This window comes from Cyanistes caeruleus, chromosome Z (genome assembly GCF_971803275.1).
Source record: "Cyanistes caeruleus chromosome Z, bCyaCae1.hap1.1, whole genome shotgun sequence".
Classification (NCBI taxonomy): domain Eukaryota; kingdom Metazoa; phylum Chordata; class Aves; order Passeriformes; family Paridae; genus Cyanistes; species Cyanistes caeruleus.
Genome location: NC_141732.1, coordinates 2848417 through 2863038, shown reverse-complemented (window position 1 = coordinate 2863038; position 14622 = coordinate 2848417).

Sequence of the window (14622 nt, the reverse complement as noted above, 5' to 3'; positions counted from 1 at the left end):
GCTGAGCAGAGTTTCAGATCCTGTACATCTTATGAGACAAGTGTTTCTTTTTTCCTGAGTGCTAATAATCACATCATTGATACTGTGGTTCTGATACCAACAGTGTTCTTCCAGTTTCCTGATATCCAATTTATCCTTGTCTGCCCAATCAATGGGATAACACAAACACAAACTGGGTCACTCTGGTGATGAATTGCACGGAAAATTCCCATAAAAGGGGGGAGTGCTGCCTGTCCTTGCTCATCTGTCAGGTGAAACTCTCACCATGGATACACCATGCACGTGGCACTGATAAATTGTTCTGATCAATCAGCCACAATTTCTGATTTCTGATTTCTGTAGTGGGTTGGCTCTGCTGGACGTGGGGGAAGCTTCCAGCAGCTCCTCACAGAAGCTCACCCCTGTAGCCCCCTCAGCAACAAAACCTGGCCACACAAACTCCATGCAGTTGTATTGGTGATTTTTTTTATTGTGTAATTTGATCACCGAACTGCAGGATCTTAAAAAAAGCCCCAAAAAACAGAGGATCAAAATTCACTGTTGTATATGAGTCAGATGCTTTCTTACAGTAATGAATTTCCTCTTTGTCTTACAGCAATGTTATTTCCTTAATCAAATTGCCAATACAGTTCATTGAATTTGCTGTTAAATATTATATTTCATACCCTGTTTAGTCTTCAGGGTTGCAGACACTTTTTTGGCATTATTCAGAAAGATTCAGTAAACAGCTGTAAATAATGTTGCTTGCCCTGCAGTGTTTATGTTAGCAACAACTTCCTCTCTTTTCTCTGGCATACGTGAATATTTCTCAGAAACAGAATCAATCCTTGGCAGGGGGATGATGAGGGAAGAAGATGATATTTAAGGTCCCTTCCAGCCCTAACCAGTCTGTAACTCTTTCTCACCAAGATCAACTTCCTGGGCTGCTGGTAGTTCCAATTTCCTGTATTCTAAGAGCTTTCTCGTTGTAGATTTCGAAGGAGCACTTAATTAAACCCAAGGGTGGGCCCAGCTGAAACCCTACAAATTGGCAATCATGTATGCATGCCATATTTGAATTCACTGCTACATTTAGGAGGCAACCTATTCCAGCATGCAAGTCTTGTAGGTAATGCTTACTTTGATACGCGAGCAATTTAAATTTGTCTTGCTCTCTCAGATGTTAAGTTATGCAGAAAAATAGCAAAGCAGAGTTCAGGACATGCCTCTGCATTTTTTAATGAGGCTGATGACTTCCTTCAGCACCAGAGCTCTGGTTTTGAAACTTATTATTTTTTTTTTATTATTTTTTTTTTTTTTAATGAGCTTTGTAGATAAAGAAACATAAAGAATCTGGTGGAAACCGCTGCTCTTCAAAAAAAACCCATTTGTATTTGCATTTGAAATGGAGATTCAGGCTCTAGGCCATTTGTCTTAACGTGAGTGTACAGTTTATACAAATGAAGTTTTATAGAATTAATGCAGTCAAAGTATGAGTTTCTTCCAGGAAATGGAAAGAAGACAGTGAATCTATCTATGTGCAGTGTTATTTTATGAATAAATGCTTGGAAAATGAAAACAATTTCAGACTTGAGTATGGACGAAAAATGTCTTGCAAATGACATGGTGAAATTTATCAGGTTCTTGCATCATGTTTTTTGATAGCCTCTGGCCCTGAAGTTATACTAGGAAAGTTTTTTGATGAAGAAAGTTCAGAAAATAACACCCAAATAACTCTGAAAATGTTTAATGAGAATTGTGAGATACTCGTATTTTAGCAAAAAATGATTAAAGTGATTTACATATATGTAGCTTCTACACTGAGAAAGGGCCTTCAGAATTTTATAAACTGAATGCAGAGACCAGTGCAGCCAAAATGGGGAGTCTTTGTCTCCAAAATATTTTCTTGTAATGCCACATTGCAGGATTATACTGCATTTTGGACAGAATATTGTCATCACTTAAAAAAAATTCAGGGAGGAGTGACTTGACCAGGAGAATCAAGCTAAAACCTGAACTCTTTAGAAACAGCCCTGCTCTTGAGAAATGTATAATTGTAAATATTAAACACCAGCTCTGTGAAAGAGGAAACACTGGATTAACTGGCTAATTATGCTGAAGAGAACAACTTTTTTTTTTGTGTAAGTAATTTTACCTTGACTAATTCTCTGAAATATTTTAGAGCTGTATGGGGACTGGTGCTTTAGAAGAAACCTGTTACATGCTCTTGCAAAGTCACAGCTCTTGAAAAAATATGCAAACTGGAGTCTCTCATTGTCCCCTCATTTAGTGTGTCTCAGAGGTGGGGTCTTCTGTCACTTCATAACAGAATTATTCTGATTACAATATACTTCCAGTTTTATTTTTATTTTTATTTTTTCCTTTTCCTTTTTTTTTTTTTTTTAAATTTTTTTTTAAAATTTCTTTTTCTCCCTACCCCTTTAGCATGTCACAAGCCACACAGCACTTGTTAATCACGTGTGACATTCTTTTAGGGGACCTTTCCTGAAATTTAAGTAGACTCCTTCAGTGTGACTGCTGTCAGGTCTCATTATTCTTTCCATCAAGCTTGTTTTAAGCAAGGTTTCCCTTTATAAATTTGCACCAGTTTTCTACTCTGTGTGTTTTTCACCTTCCCAGTCACAGAGATCTCAGCTACAAGAGCAGCACTTACATCCTCAAATTAAATTTGCCATTTTCACAACATCTCTTTATAACCTGAGGTCCTTTTCCCCCCTGGTTTTGTATTTCAGGGACCTGAGTAAGTTGAAAACAGACAATGGTCCAGTAAAAGTGAGATCTCTAGAGTTGCTGCTCAGAACAGCTGTATGTGCCTTGTTGCATATTAATATTAATTCATATTAATGTAAATTATTACTGAAAGAGATGAGAAGCATCTCCTGCAATCAATCAGATGAAGTTGGGATTTTCAAAGTTCTCCTGAAATGAAGAGTGGGAACCACAGCGTGTTCCCTTAAATCCCATGGTGCAGATAACCAGATTATGGAGTCTCTTCAGTGCAGGAAATCATTCCTAGGAGACCCAACACTGAAAACTTTGTAATGTTTTAAAAATAAAACCATAAATCTCTCTGATTTTAGGTTTGGCATGTATTGAAGTGGTGTATGTTAGGCTGTCTCCCATTTCAGATAGTGGCTATTCTTAAATCGACTTCCATAACACAATAGCTGTTTTGTAGACACCTTTGGACAGGCAATTAATTTTGAAACCTGACAAGGCAGAAATAAAGTCAATTTTAATTACTGTACAGTATGCTTCTGTCAGCTGACTTTCACAAGTCTGTTAATTATTATTATTAAATTTGTCTTTTTTTTTTTTTTTTTTTTGGTATTTCTAAATGCAGGGCATAGTTAATGAGGTTTTGAAATTTGTGGTCTCCAGAGAAGATTTAGACTCAACATCCAGGGAAGTGTGTGTCAGCTTCTCATAGCCTCACATAAAACCTCAATGTGGGCCTACTAGGTAAATATAAAAGATGTTCTTATGATCATAACCCCAGAAATACAGCTTCAGTTCTCTGCCATTTATAGATTTTCTGTCTGATTTCGACTAGTGATTAATTTCCCTGCTATTCCATCTTTCTTTCCTAAAATTAGGATAATATTCCATGGCTGTATGAAGTGATAGTCTTCCTTGGTTGGTGGCTGAAGGCACCCATGTGTAACAATGCCAATGGTGGTATAAATACATATATAGTATTAACATATTTATAAACTTATAAAAAGATAATATAAAATATTATATATAATATAATATAATATAATATAATATAATATAATATAATATAATATAATATAATATAATATAATATAATATAATATAATATATAACATTACATGATATTGTATTATATAATACAAAATAATATATTATAATACTATATTATAATATATTACATTACATGACATATTATATTACATGATCTATTACATTATATTACATTACATTATATTAATTACATAATAATGATATTATATTAATTATATTAAATTTATTATACATTAATTATATATAATTACAATTAATTAATTATATTATGCAGAAGGAAGAAATTGATAAATTTCTGAATTATGTGGAAGTTGTAGGGAGGCAGTGCAGGTGTAGAGGGTGTGCTGAGGGTGTGGAAGAATGAAAACCTTTCTCTCTGCAAAAGGGTTTGAGCTTTCCTGGTAATGGAGCAGAGAACCTTCACCTTCTAATCTCAGTCTGTCCTCCTCTAACACAGGAATCCCAAAAGCTCACCTCAGAATATCAACCCTCCAAATTTGTTCAGCTGAAGTGGCTGGACCCTTCAATTGAAAATTGAAATATTTAGAGCTCGTCAGAAATGGAAGGGTGATGAAATATTTGTGGGTGCGGTATAAATTATTCAGTATTTTCTATATTCAGCTACTGCTAAAATAGATTTGCAGGTGTTAAAGCCCTGTTATTATTCCATACCTATTGAAGAAATCCTCCTGAACCCTCAGGACACACCTGTGTTACTCACAGCAGCACTGAGCTGTCTCAGTCTCGCGCAGTCCACACAGCGCTCTGGTATCTGTTGTTAAATGTGAATTCCAACATTTAACGTAGCCTCCAGTGCCAAAAGTCTTTTCTGAGGGGTAGGAAACAGGAAATAGGTGCTGTCAGGCCTGGAATCGAGGTTTATCATGCAAGGAATAATTCTGCTCTTGTAACTATCACGCAGACCTCACCACACTAAGTTTTTTGACAATGCAGGTCATAGATAATTGCTTTTTGAACCAAATTCCACGCTGCTGTGCACATTAAGCTTTGTGGCTTAAACCTTCTGTCAACAAGGTGCTGGCTGATTTCTGGATGGAAATTTGGCACATTTGGAAGTTGGGGTGTTCCTAAGTGCACTTTACAGGTGGAATTACATATCAGTAGTAAAGACTGCCAGGGGTAAAATGAGCAGGGCACAGAAAATGGTGACTCTGATCCTGAGTATTCAAACCTAAAAAAATCAAGTTTAGGTGGCAAAGTTCTTCTTACATGTTTGTCCTCACCTCAAAGGAGTGAATTTTTCTTGCAGAGAATGAGGAACTGGGTGGCTGCATCTACCACATGGCAATATTGTTGGTTTAATGGGAATATTTGGGCTCTGGGAAAGGGGCTTATACTCAAAAGAGAGAAAGGAAAACAGACTAGAACTAAATTGAATTATGTTTGATATTATGTGAGCACTTTTATTTTGCTCACCAGCAAGAGGAAATTAAACAAATTCCTCATTTGCATGGCAGCTGGGTGATTCTGAGATGCAGACCATGGTATTTTAATATCTAGCGGCTTTCTTGGTGTAATGCCTTCATTATTGATGTCTTACATTGTGTAATATGATATTACTGAGGTTAAAATAGAGTTTTATACCATGATTAAGTTTTTGAGTTAATTTTTTCTTTTTTTCTTTTTTTTGGTCTGTTCTCCAGGTCCTGACCTGTGGAGCCTTCTGGGAACCACAAACAAGAAGAACAGAAATTTGGATGAAATGAAAATGTAATCTAAATAAATCATTCTACTGATCTGACTTTTTAGAGGTAGCAAAGCTATTGGACTTGGACTGCTAAAATGCAGGCCCATATTTCTCTTTTTTTTGAGCAGAATGCTCCTTCTCCATCTTCCCTGTGTTTGTCTTCCATGCTAACAACTGGGTTGGTCTGAATTTTTTTACTTTTCAGTAACATGATTGCAAAGTAATTAATGATATTAAAAACACAAACAACTCTGAAAATACCTATTCTTAATCCAGATTTTAATTTTTTTTTTAATCTTTTTTTAAATTTATTTTTTTTTTAGCCACAAAAAAAATCTGGGATTATTGCTTTAATTTTTAATATCACTGTCATTTCTATTGGCTGTTAGGACATAGAAGGCCAGCAGGATCAATAAATAACCCAACTCTTTTCCACAAGTCATACCATGTGTAAGGACTGCAGTAATATTTCCATGGCACCTGAGGAAGTAATTTTGACAGCACAAAAAATATAGGTTTTGTGCAGAAAGTAGGGTTGAAAATCTGGCCAGAAAACCATAATGTATTAGAATTTCAATTTTTGTTTCTTCTAGCTCTCAGTTTTCATTAGATTTGGCTCTTACTTGTACCTCTTTTTTTTTTTTTTTTTTTTTTTTTGTTTGTTTGTTTGTTACACCCTAAAAACTTTGGTTTTTTTGAAAAGAAGTAAGATTATTTTTATAATGTTGATTTCAAACCTTTTTTTCCTAAATTAAGTTACTAACTTAGAGCTTACATACATAAATCTTCCCAGAGATACAACCTGATGCTGGAAAAACCGAGTTTGAGTTAGAGTTATGGAACATAATGAGCCAAACATCCTAAAGAAAATGTAGTGTTGCAGGACCAGGAGGATTTACAAAAAAAGCTAAAAAACTCAGATGGGCACTGAAATCTTCCTTTTCATGGTGTAGATATTATTGTTTTAACCATGGCTGGGTTTATGCCTCACTAATGAAGATTAAGAGGCAGATTAAAGCAATCAGAGGAAGTTTTAAGGGTCAGTCACTGAAGTTTTTAAAAGCATCGAGTGTCCATGGGGAGGCCTGTGGGGAGCAGAGGGAAAAAGATGCTCCACAACCTCCAGGAGGTTGCAGGAGGACCTTTCCTAAGTTTCTAAAAAAACCCATGGCACAAAAATATTTAGAGTTAATTTGTCTTGGAAATCTTTCACTGCTGCTGGTTGCCCTGTGTTGCTGTGTCTGCTTTTTGCAGTCTTAATGGATTCATCACTAATTATGTAATAGAACAGCTTTCCCCTGCCTTCCCTGCAGTGATTCCACACACTGTCACAGTGTTTTTGGGGACAGAATAATAGCTTTAAATGCTACATTAATATTCCTGTCAGATGCCTGTCAAATGCATGACACATTTTGCCGAAAGTAAATGTTAGCTAGAGACATAAAATTCACATCAAAAATAGGGTTTCAATGTGGAGGCTTTTTTTATTTTATTTTTTTTAATTTTTTTTTTTATTAGAGTCTCTGTATAAATGCATTGGATGGAAATGAAGAATTTCTCTTTTAATGTAAGTACAAAAGCGTTAAATTTTGAAAAGCAAACTTATTTTAGCTATGCACAGATGTTATATTCTTCTGGACTTGCAGTGTAATTTTATCTCAAGGTGAAAGATAAAACACAACTTTCTCCACCTTTTATCGGATATAACCCCATGTTTAAAAAAAAAAAAAAAAAAAAGAAAAAAGTCTCTAATTCTTCACTGTGAGAGATCTTGTGAAAAAACCTTGAGTAATCTTTGGCTGAATTTGACCTGGATCATGAGAGGAAAACCATGGGGTATTCAGGCAGCAAAGCTTAAAATGTAGTCTTAAACAAGTATTTGCTGTTCTTGGCAGATCAAGCAGCAGGAAATGTAACATTTATTTTTGCTTAGGAGAAAATTAATCAGTGTTAAACTTACATGCTTGCATTTAGTTGGAACATTGGAAACATCTTGAACTTCTTGACTCTAGGAGGTGAAATTGCCTGAAATCCCAAAATTGCCCAGAAAAAAAGCAGAGCCTTTCTCCACTGTGTTTATGTCTTGGCTAGCTCTCCAGACCCAACCACTCTAGAACTTAAGGAACATTAAACTCCACAAGCAAAGGAATGCCTTGCTCTGATCAGAACATTTTAAAAAATGAGATTTGCACATCACTGAGAAGTTCTCTGGTACTCAGTGCACAGTGAAGGAAGTGCAGTAACAATTAATTTTTTAAATTTTAAATACAAAGGCAATTTACTTGAACCTCAGTTCCAGAGCAGAAAGACAATTCAGTTCAAAGTTTACTTTACCTCAGTTCCAGAGCAGAAGACAATTTCCCATAAAAGGCCACATGAAGCTTACATGAAGAGGACAAGATATCCCACCTGTAAAATCATTTTGGCTACAGATCAAAATGCTGTACATTTCCAATGAACAACAATATACAACACATTCTGTATTTTAATTTGTTAATTATGTATTTTAATTAATTACATTAAATGTGATAATAATAAATCAAATAATATTTTATTAAATAATATATAACAATATTTCATAAACAAAATTATAAAATTATAAATAATTAAAATAATTTAAGCAATAAATTTAATTAAACTATAGAATTTCCTGGCCTATTTTTTTTTTTAGCATTAAATCTGGAACCTGGGCAGAATTTTTTTCCCCCCCTTCATTTTTCATTTATTTTAATGAAAACTTCAGAACAGCTTGCTATGGAGGAAAACCTGGGCAAATTCTCTATGATCTCAAGTAGATAATTAATATTTGTTCTTTATTATTGCTATGTAAACAAAAGTATCTAGTCCCTAATGAGATTACTGCCTATTAATTTGCCAGTGATAGGTAACTAATGCATATTGTTTTATTAACAACTATTTATAGCTATAAACTAAGTAACTCTAAACAACTTAAAATGTTTGTTCTCCTAGTTAATGTTGGTCAGATGAGAAAATTATCTTTGTAGTAGAGTTAACATGTAATTAAAAGGCAAGATTTGGTCCAAAGGGTCTGTTTTTTATTCAGGTGACATTTTCATAGGATTATCTACTTATACCCCATTTTACATTTTATTAGGAGCAGTAGGTCACTCAGATCCCTTAACTACCTGGAAGTTTGGGTTTTCCCTATGTAAATAATTTTAAATTATCAACAGAGATTTTAATCAGATTTAATTCAATCAGAGTCTTAAAATCCCTCTGTAATTACTTTTAGCCAACTTTTATTTTGCTGATGGGGGCAACTAAAAATTTCTTCTCCAAATCACTTTTGAGTAGAAGTTTACAGAGAACACTGAAGTTCAATTTTCAGAAGAGTTATTTAATTTTTTTAATTGCCTTAAAGTTCCTAACACTTACATTTTTTGCTTGGGATCTCTCTTCTTCTGTTTAAGATTTTTTCATTACTTTGTTGCTATTTTTGGATTATTTTCTCGTTATAGAAATGTATCATCTGCCTTAGGTTTATTGGGGCTGTGAGAGGCTTAACAGCTAAAATTGACTTTAAATTTGTGTTGCAAAGCAACAGATTAAAAACTTCTTATAGACAAGAAAAAAAAAAAAAAAGAGCAGAATAATTAGAGACAGCTGGAATGATCAGAGTACAAAAGATGCTAGGGAGGAGATTTCAGGATTTAAATTTTTTTTTTCTTCAATCAGGCAAAGCAAGAAATAGCAGAAAAATCAGTCTGTTTTTCTCAAATTTGACACAAAGAGCAGGTCTTTCTCTGCTAACCTTTCATTTCTCACTTGTGGATGAGCCAATTTTTCCTCTGACAAGCAAGAATGGCAGTGGCACCCACCTGTCACACGGGCTGGCCCTGTGATCAAATTTATCAGTAAGGAAGCAGCACCCTTTTAATAAAAATATAAAACAGTGTTCTCAAAGTTTGGTACCAGAATATGCAGTACACAGAATAAATACTGAGATTTAATATATCTTTAAATAAATGGTGACAGCTCAATTATTCCATGTATCTGTGCAGCGTCAGATTCAGTGAAACTATTTTTTCTTACCTGTTTATTTTGTAAACAATGATTCCTTTATTTTCTGGCATCTCCTGCCTGACATTCCTCAAAAGTGTGTTAAGCCATTAACAAACAATTTCTCACACCATTTTTTTTTTTTTTTTGGAAAAGTGCTTTATTTTTTTTTTTCCTTTTTCTTTGTAAATCACAAATTTTCTAAAGTGCAGAACTCAGTCCCTGAAAACGAAGCCATTTTGATGATGTAGAAATTTGTGCAACAACATCAGTGAATGTCAGGCAGGATGTTTAAACATGGATGCTTACTTTTTAAAATAAATTGGATTAGAGGAAGCGTCTCCTGTGCTGCATGTAGCTATTTATTCTGACAAAAAGCAGAAAAGGGATCTCTTGCCCTAAATCATCCTGGTGGGATGGCCTTTGCTACTGAGCACATCACTGTTTTTTTTGGGATATAAATAAGGATGAATTGGGAAGGAAGATGATTCTTGCTCTGTGCTTCATAAAGTTCTCCAAGGCTTTTGCTGAGAAATGACAGCAGTGGTAAAAAAGTGCAGTTATCCGTCGGATTGGATGCAGATTTTTTGAAAGCTTGGAGGGAATCGAGGACGATCTACAGGACTGAAAATGGTTTCAAAGTGCAGGACTCGGTGGAAGATACTTTTACTTCAGGGAAACACTAAACCCAGGAAATTACAAATGACAGGCAGGTGGAAAAGGCATTCCAGTAAGTCTGTGACAGTCTCCAGCAGCTACTGAGGTTGTGCTGAAATCAGCAGAAATATCCTCGTTGGCAAAGGGCAGGGCAGCTCGTGAGAATTCCTTAATCCATCACACCACCAGAAAAGCAAATAAGCTTTGTGAGACAAACAAGCAGAAGGTAGGAAGAGACAGCCCTACAAGCAGGCATTTGTTTAAAGAAGACCTCTGAAAATTCATGCCTTTAAAAAGCTGATGCCAGGTGTGGCAGGAAATTGCCAGGCCTTTCAAAAGGGTGAACGTCCAAGGAGACACAAGTTTAACACAGGCTTTTAGATTTTAGGGATCTAGATGTGTTATATTTACACAAGACCCCATAAATTGTATATTATACTATAAAACTATAGAATCACAAACTGGTTTGGGCTGGAAAGGACCCCAAAATCCATCCTGTGCCACCCCAGCCATGGCAGGGCCAGTTTCCAGTGTCCCAGGAGCTGCCAGCCCCAATGTCCAGCCTGGCCTTGGGCACTGCCAGGGATCCAGGGGCAGCCCCAGCTGCTCTGGGCACCCTGTGCCAATGTCTTTTGAAAGTGTCTGTTTTGAAACATCAACACACTTTCATCATCTTTGTCTTGCAAAGTGCAAATTTCATCTGTAGTCAAATTATTTTTTCTCTCCTAACACAACCGAGGCTGCAAACAAGGTTCGTGTCCAATAAAAGTAGTCCAAGTATTCTTCAGACAAGGGTACAGAGTAAAACATGATACAATTTCTGAAGACAAATTAATTTACCTTCACATTTCTCAAAAAACTCATTGTTGTTTTAGGTGAGAGAAACACGAGGAATTTTATTGGAAGATGCACTTAAAGCAAGCACATTACAGTGTGTTTAGAGATATCAACCCTCCTATAAGTGTATGTAATTCAGAAAGTATCTCTTTTGGTTAAATTCTGTTTGGATGTAATCTCCATGCCTTTTATTGAACACTTTTGATTGTGATATATCATTCCAGCTGACATTTTTAGTATGAAGATCTATAGTTGGTTTTAAATGCTTTTTCATCCTCAAAACATACATTGGTGTTAAAAAAACAAAGGTATTGAACTGAACCTAAATCTGTTGCTTTTACAGAAACACAGATATTCAGTAAATGTAAATATGAGAAAAATACCCCCTTTTTTATTACCTTTTGTCAGATTGAGAGGGGAAAGAAGTTGAAACACTGAGTAGTTTCCATATACATAGAAAATAAAAAGGTGTGAAAAGAAGATGTTTTCATGATGTTGGGAGAATAAGTGCTCATATTATTTGGTCAGGGTCCACAAAAAAAGCTGTTGGCAGGGTTTCCCTACCTTTTGTTTTCATCACTTGCCCATTGTTCCACAGATGCTTTGGTTCTCTCTTTTTTTTCCACCACTTCTAATAATAAATTCCTTTTTACACGTTCTTACAGTACTGATCAAACAACAGCTCAGCTGTTTTGGAATTGAGAGAGATTTAATACATACTAATTTGCTGTGGTATAATCATATAATACACAATTACCATTGAGAATGAGCTTTAAATTAGTTATAAACAAATTGAAATAATTTGGAATCATTTAAAATAACTGCATCTGCCAAAGTTTTGCAGTAGCAGCTCCACCACAAGATTTCTGATTTTGCCTGCTCTTTCTGACTGACATATTCTTTTCTCTTAGCATGAAACCTTGGGTGGTGGATTATGATTTTAATTGAGTACATTTTAATTAAAATTAAAACATCTCATGAGGTAGTTTAGAGTGAAGAAGGGCATTGCAATCAAAATCTGTATTAAAAAAAAAAACAAAACCAAATCATTATGGTACAAATGATTGAGTGCTGAAAAAATTTAATTTGCAGTCTGAAACAAGGAAACTGGTTTGATTTTTTTCCTTGTATAGATAAACCTGACAACATTTCTGTGACACCCCCATCACTGGTCCAGGACTTGGGCCACTGTTACTCCAGTGAATGCCTCTTTATTGATTTTAGCTGTAAGGGCACAGGATGTCTTCCTGTGCTTTGAGAGAAAGGTAAACCACCGAAACTTGTCATTAATTGAAGGAGGTTTTCCACCACTTAAAGCATTTCTGCACTGTGCTGTGCTGTCCTTTTGCCCAAGATCCTGTTTCTATAGCCCATGGTGGTATCATTTCAGAATTGTGCTCTAATCCTATTGAGATGTTTGCACAAATTTTCCTACAACCTTTCACCTATGTATTTTTATACTGCAAATGGATAACTGAAAGCCTTTCTACAAAATTTAAAAAAAAAATAAAATTCTATAGGCACTCATTCTCATAAATAAATAGCTTTGGTGCACCAGAGGCATTTTGCTTTACCTTCTGCCTCATTGTCTTCCTGAGGTATGTACAGATTTGCACTGTGTCATGATTTGTCATGTCTTACTGCTTAATTAACCTTTAGTGTGGCGGCATTTCCCAGACTGCCTGCAGAGTTATTTCAGATGAATATGCCTGTGTAGATAGGCAATGTCAAATATTGCAGCTTTCTGCTTAAAATATTGTTATTTGCTAGCACTAGGGACATTATTCATTGGAATAGAGGCTCCCAGATCCAAACTTTTCTAGTGGCTTACTTTTAACCCCAGCTTTGAGCATACGAAATCAATTCAAGCCTACATGTTTTGCTTTACATGGAGAAATTTTGAAACATTAAACCAGCTGTAACTTGAGAGGAAAGCTGTTTTCAGTGCTTTCTTATCTATTTTTCCCTAGCCAAGAACCTGCTTGCTTATTTCAGGCAGCCATGGCTGTTCTGCACCAGGCAATAATGAAGCTGCTTTAATGAGAGAGAATATGAAGTTTCCTTTCTTTGTCTTGAAGTGGTAACAAGAAAATATTTCTTAAATAAAAAGTAAACTCGAGCTTTTTCTTCATTGTCCCCTGTGAGAAAAGGTTATTTTTCTTGAAACAGAATGGATTGGAAGCCATCTTAACTAAGATGTTTTAATTGAACCCTAAATTTTCTTGCAGGACAAAAAAAATCAAAAGTTAACAAGATACTTCAAATGGTTCCTTTTTCATTGTTTCTTTGTCTTTTCAAGTAGTCTGTTAACAATCTCCAAGTTCTTTTAGCCTTTGCCTTTATTTTTTAATTCACCATTGCAGCCATGATAATCTGCTGCATTTATAACCTGGAATGTAATGTTCAGTGAAAGGAGAAGATATTCTTGTTTTTGTTTTTTTTTTTCGTGAACCCTAAATTTCAGCAAAATTAAAGTGGAAAGGTTCACAGGGATAAAAAAAGGGTGAGAATGGATACATGTAAAGAAAAATATAAAGCAGTTTCCCCTTCTGTAACCTATAACCCAACAAAAGTGCAGATATTAAAATACCCTGGAAAGACATTTAGGCAATAACATTCATTTAGGTAATCCCATCAAAGAGTTTAGGTAGGACTGGAAGCTGGTTAACACCCTTAAAATAAAAGCTGACAGATTTAAACAGTGGAAAACACAATTTAATGTTCCACACCTTTTCAGCATCAAACAAGTGAAGGTTGACATTATTTTTAGTACCTAAAGATTAAAATTTAAATAAAAAAAGCTCTGAGACATTTTCAATAGAACATGAAAAGGTTATGAAATATCTAAAAAAGTTAAAAAAAATATATTTATGGAAGGTGAGGGAAAGAGTTAAAGACAGTAGTGGTACTGCTTGAAATAATTTGAGAATATAAAGATAACTTCTGGTGAAGATCTGTTCTGGGAAATAAAATTATTATATGGGAGGTAAGTAATAAGGATTTAATAATGATAAACCACTAAATCTTCATAATTATCAGGTTAAAGAAGGTTAGGATTATTTATTACAGTAGTTGTAAGAAGAGGAGTATTCCTGAAATTGTAATGCTTAATTTAAAAACCTGAATATTCCCAACTTTAAAGAGAATATTTTCCTATACAAATTGTTTTATTCCTATACAATTATTTGAAAACCTTTTTAAAGCTTCTGTTTCAAATGGTTTTGGTGGTTTTTTTTTGCAATTTCCATTTTTTCAAATTAATGTAGTGGTACTAAATAATATATAAGATAATATTAGACTTAATAACAAATCTTTATGGATATGTGAGGCAAGGGCATCAATTAGTCCAAATTAAAACACACCATTATAGATTGCTTAATTGCTTGTAAATATATAATTGCTTACAATTATCTGTGTAGAACACCCTCAGAAGTAACAGGACATAGACTCTAATTTATGGAGTTACCAATAATAGTCCCATGGACTCATCCAATAAATCCTCCCAGTTCATCAGAGCAAACAGCACGGAGGGATGGTACAAAGCCACCCTGTATTCTAGATTTGGGTCAAAACCATGTTGCCCCAAGGCAGATCTGTTCATTTTGTCTGTTTTCCAGAACTTTCCATCTGAA